This window comes from Amblyomma americanum, chromosome 10, assembly GCF_052857255.1.
Source record: "Amblyomma americanum isolate KBUSLIRL-KWMA chromosome 10, ASM5285725v1, whole genome shotgun sequence".
NCBI classification, from domain to species: Eukaryota; Metazoa; Arthropoda; class Arachnida; order Ixodida; family Ixodidae; genus Amblyomma; species Amblyomma americanum.
In genome coordinates, this window is record NC_135506.1 from 120,877,564 (window position 1) to 120,883,563 (window position 6,000).

Genomic DNA, 6,000 nt, shown 5'->3' on the forward strand with positions numbered 1-6,000 from the left:
TATAGAAGCTTTCCAGGCGGTTGAAATAATTGCCACGGGCATGCAAAAGCGCTTTTCGTCTCTACTGCCTTTGTGACCAATGTTGTTTGCGTCAGTGGTGCCAAATAATAATGCCTCAGAAGTTAATCTATCGCAGCTTTCCCAAGTTGTACAGAGATTACCAGCGGCTGCTCCTAGCCCTAGTGGTGTCACTACAAAGATGCTCAAGATTCTCTATGAGGAGTCTCCCGACTCCTTATTGCACCTCATAAACTACTCCATCAAACACGCTTGGATACCTCCTGAGTGGAAGCTGGGCAACATGATTCCTTTACTGTAAAATCAGGGTGGAAGCTATGAATTGGATAATATTAGGCCAATTTCTTTAACATCAAGCGTGGTAAAATTAATAGAACGGATGTTACTTTTCATCCTTCAGAATCAGAACGTTTATTCACGCAGAAATTGATACGCAAAATGCTGTGTAGTCATCTGGATCCTTAGCCGCTATGGCTAGTGATGGATCCATTACAAACATTGTCAAAGTTAAACAATCACTATATGGAGCATTGCTATGAGCAATGCTCGTGGACAGCAAAAATATACTCAGCCCGTGTCAACTCGGATACCGGCTACGGTGTGCGATATGGAATGCACATGTTGATCTTGAGAGCAGAATTCTCCTTGCTCGTCGTTAAAGTCAGGTCGCGGCTTTGGTTACGCTAGACGTCGCCAAAGCTTACGAGAGTGTAGAACACTCCATCCTAATACATAGGCTACAGTCTCTTCAATTGCCTTTATATATAGTCGCTTGGGTATCTGCATTTCCTTATAATAGAGAATTCTTATGCGTTCATAATGGTGTTCACTCAGAGAGGTACAAGCCAACGAGAGGTGTACCGCAAGGAGCTGTTATTTCTCCTGTGCTCTTTAATATTCTGTTGAGCTCAATCCCTCTCCATCGACATGTACGCACTTACGTCTATGCGGACGACATTGTGTTTTTTGCGACTGCGCCGGATATACATTCCCTCCATGGTCTCTTGAAGTCACATCTGAGTACACTTGTGCACTGGCTGAGCAGCTTGCAGCTGAAGTTAATTGCTAGCAAGTGCGCCATCCTTGCTTTCCGTCTACAGAATCCTGTAGTCGTCTCTCTCACTTGCCACTTACAACCAATACCGCACGTTCAATCTCTAAAATATGTCGATTAGCAGAACTAAAATTGTTCTTGGAAGAGACCTGTGTTCCAGTACTGGCCCTCTCGGAGGCTGGCTTGCCAAGCGGGAGGTCTTTGCCGGGTACGTCGCCCACAAGAATTGCAGCAAAAAGTCTTTTCCCGCAGGAAGTGTCGCCCTTTACATACGAAGGGAGATTCCTCATGTGGCTTTGAACGTCACCGATCTTTGCACCGACAGTATTGAGGTAGTGGCTGGGAGGATTCGGCTCGCCTTCCGAACTCTGTCCATTGCATCAGTATACGTGCCCCCCCGCAGGAGAAAGGTCGATATGGCTTTGTTCCTCCAGCAACTTTGTGACCACTGCCAAGCACCCAGAATCATCTGCGGTCACTTCAACGCCCACCACCCTGCCTGGGGTGACAGGAACACAGATCCTCGCGGACGCCAACTTGTAGAAGTCATCGACAGTTTGGATCTGTGCGTGGCCAATGACGGAAGTCCCACTTTTTTTCGGCCTCCAACCTCACCCACATCTATAGACCTAACCTTACATTCACCTGACGTCCGTGTGCAGCGGTCAACTAGAGCTGACCGAATGGGAAGTGATCACTACCCGATATTTGTGTTTACTGCCGACTTCCATCTGCGTGGTCCTAAAATTTGCCATGTTCTTAATTGGGCCAAATGCAGGGAGCACTTAGCCTGTGTTTCCGCTGATGTGACAGACAAAATGATTTATGCTAAGATGGCTGCTACCACGGCGCTCAAGCTACCTGATCATTTTCCGACTCCGGAATTAAAACTCGGGAACCTCTGCGCAGCGCGCAGAAGGGCGGAGCGACAACTGTTGCGGAAGAAGGACGACAGAGCCTTGAAGACAACTTTCAACAGGCTCAACTCTGCCATTAGACGTCATGCGAACAAGCTCTGTAGGTCCCAGTGGGCATCCTTTTGCGCTAGTTTGACTGTTTTCACACCGATAACGAGAATTTGGCGTGTCGTTGGCAGTCTTGCTGGTGGCTCTCGTCCGAGTAAACCTTTCGAGGCGCTTGCATTGCGCACGCAGAAACATCTCGTGTGCTTGGCAGAGGAATTTGCGGATGCATTTGTAAATTCCAGATCAGGAATTCATCCCTGCGCTCTGCCTGCTACGTCTCCGTCTGTTACGGACGCCCCGTTCACACTTCGAGAACTACAGACAGCGCTCCGCAGCCTGCGGCGTCGCTGTGCATCAGGTCCTGACGGCATTACCAATCAAATGTTACAGAACCTGCCTCTGGAACACCGGAAGATGCTCCTAACCTATCTCAATCGAGTGTGGGAGTCTGGTGACGTTCCCCCTTCATGGAAGGTGGCTTGTGTAGTCCCACTGCTGAAGGCCAGCAAAGAGATGACAGACGCGGCCTCGTATCGTCCTGTATCGCTGACGTCGTGTGTGGCTAAGCTCATAGAGAAGATGGCAAGTAAGCGTTTGTCTTGGTGGCTTGAGGATAGAAGGGCACTACCAACATGCATGACTGGATTCCGCACAGGTTTAAGCGCGCAAGATAGCGTCCTGGACTTGATAAGCCACATTGAACATCAGAGTGCTTTTGGACTTTCAACACTAGCTATTTTCCTAGACGTATCAAAGCCTTATGATAGCGTCCTCCAGAGCTTAATACTGAATAGTCTGTAGGTCATAGGCGTACAGGGCTATCTTCTGCGATTCATTCACTCATTTCTCAGTGATCGTAAATTTCGAGTGCGGTCACGCAGTACAATGAGCTCCGAAAGGGCGGTATCGCGAGGGGTACCTCAGGGTAGTGTCCTGTCCCCAACGCTCTTTAATGTTGTCATGGCTGGTCTTCCCGCAAAATTGCAAAAACATTGTAGGCATGTCCATATGTCGATATATGCAGACGACATTTGTCTTTGGTTAACCGGATATCAACACAAACGCTTAGCTCTATTAGCGCTACAGGCCGTGCTTTCAGTTAAAAGTTACCTTCAAGGTGTTGGGTTGGCTCTCTCGGTAGAAAAATCTGGCTTCGTCCTGTTTCCAGGTAGGGGACGACGGTATGCGCGGCTGAGCATAGACCTTGATCAGTCTTGCCTTCGTCAGGTTAACCACATACGTTTTTTGGGCGTCACTATTGACTCACGTCTACAGTGGCGACGAGCTGTGGACTCGATTGTGGCTTCACTATCTTCGCGTCTCGATGTGCTTCATAGAGTTGCTAGTGAGCAATGGAGAACCATCCTGCTTCAATGATCAGGCTTCACGATGTCCTGGTGACAAGTCGCATAATGTATCAGCTCCCTTTAATCTCCCCCTCGGTATCACAGCTGGAACGCCTTGAGGTTTTGCACAGAATGGGACTAAGGAGGGCTCTCGGCGTTCCGCAGGCTGCTCCAAACAATGCAGTGTTGTATGAGTCTCAATCGAAACCTCTTCCGCTAGCCGCTTCACAAAGAATTTTGCTGCAAATTGGCCGCCTCAGAGAGACTGTTGCCGGGAGAGCGCTTCTACAGCGCCTTCGAAAGAGATCTGAGTCCCGGGCGTACTTGGCTTTAAATACTCTTCGTTCTCTGGGTCTCGACCTTCGAGATCGACCTAAGACGTTGAAGCCACCTTGGTCCTTTCCGAGCCTCGATTGTTCCTTGACAATTCCCCACGTTCGCGCTAAGCGGAATTCTCCTTTAGCGGCAATGCGTTCGCTCGTACTGGAACATCTTGAGACCGAATATGCCAGACATCTTCAAATTTTTACAGACGGCTCTGTGGACAAGGTCAGAGGATCTAGTGCAGCTGCTTTTCATATTCCGTCTTTGAAGTATGATTGGTCTGTTCGTTTTACTAAAGTCGTGTCCTCCACAATGGCCGAAAGCATTGTCATTGAGGCAACTCTAAAGAATCTACGGTGTTGTACGCCTCAACCTACTGTCATAATTACGGATTCAAAATCTGCCCTTCAAAGGCTAGAGTATGGGTTCCCCACTGATGCCTTGAGTCTTCGATCCCTACGTTTGGTGCAGAATCTACATAGCAAAGGCTTCTCTATACGTTGTCAATGGGTGCCCTCGTACATAGGTGTCTTAGGCAACGAGATAGCAGACAACCTCGCCCATACAGCTCTCTCCGCGATTCCAGTACATGGAGTCCCTCATGAAGTCAAGCAAATGTTCAGAGATGTGGTGTTGTGCCACTTCAGTTCTTTGTGGAGCTCTCCTCATCAGCCATGTGTGACCAAGGGTCTCAAAAGGTACCAAGCCACCTTGCTGCACCGCGTTCGCACGGATTCTGCTCGTACGCCGGCGTGGATGTATAAGACTGGCCTAGCGTTGTCACCATTGTGTTCAACGTGTGGTGTGTGTGGTGACATAGAACATTACCTCTTGTGCTGTAATTTGTACAACGCGGAACAGGCTGTGTTATTCGGATCCCTCAAGAAGGCAGGAGTTCCTCACAGTTCTCTTCAGGACATCGTTTTCCCGCGCGGGAGCCAGTCGAGTAGAAGGGATGCTTCTCGCCTTCTTCTACTTTACCTGCAAGACACGGATTTGGCCTCCACATGGTGACCTCAGGAGTGTCTATTTGGGTTTTTGCGGACAGTGTTTCTGTGATATCTATTTAAGTGTCGCTACGGTGGAGCAGTTGCCGGCAGCAACTGCAAGGCTAATCCCACCGGTAGTTTACAACCACTCAACTCAACTCAACTCTAAAATACCTAGGGGTCATTTATGACGAGAAACTCACCTGGCGACACCACGTTGACCATGTAGCGGTAAAGGGGGCTCGTGCCGTGAGCATGTTGCGTAGACTGTGTGGTCAACGATACGGCATGCGAAGATATACGCTATTAATGATTTACAAAATGTATGTCAGGCCAAATTTGGAATTTCGATCTGTGTTGTTTTCAGGCTCGGCTACATACAAACATCGTCCTCTCGTTATTTTGGAGAGGGATGCACTTCGGATGTGCCTCGGCCTTCCAAAATTTGTGGCTACCAATGTGCTGCACTTTGAAGCCCGCATTCCCCCTCTCTTATCTAGCCTTCAATTTTTAACTGTTCAGACTTACCTAAGAATCTACGAATCTGATTTCCACCGTTCACAAAGCATTTTCTGTTGCCAGCCGACCTCTTTTTTAGTGCCCTCTGGTCTTTCTTTTTTTAAACGAAATTTATTGCCCCAGGGCATCAATGATTGATGAAGGTGTGATGATTGATGTAGTAGAGATTAAATGAATAGAAAAGGGTTAGCGGATTTGATGAAGTCCAGTAAAGAACGATGGTACGGTCGTTGCGTCTAGGCGTTGCATGAAGCAGGGTTGTTTTGTGAAAGACCTGCTAACATAAGGTACCGGATCCTTGTAGGCTTGAGAGATGGGCAGTCCCATAGTAAGTGATGTATGTCGGCTTCAATGTCCTCGTGTTTACAAATCGGACACCCTGGCCGAGGCAACAAATCTCGGTAACTTCCGAGTGACGGCTGGTGTGAGACCAACTCCGACCTGCATCCTCCTAAGCGCAACCTCCTCTGCACGGGTAAGACCGCAGGGGAGAGTTACCGCACACGGAGGAATGAGAGCACGTGTGCGGCGACGGAGGAGTTCCTTTCTTGATGAAAGGAGGGTGAAGTTGTCCAAATAAAGGAGCCGAGGCGGTGACGAGTTTGTATTCGCAAGGCGGGTCGCTAAATCTGCCTGACGTTGGTTGGTCAGCAGATCCCGGGGCACCCACTCAATACGTACTGACTGCGGGATGCGTGCCGCGAGCCGGTGGATGTCCTGACATATCGTTGGACGGCGGCTAACACGCCGTAGCAACCGGACAACTTGAAGGGCGTCAGTGCGGA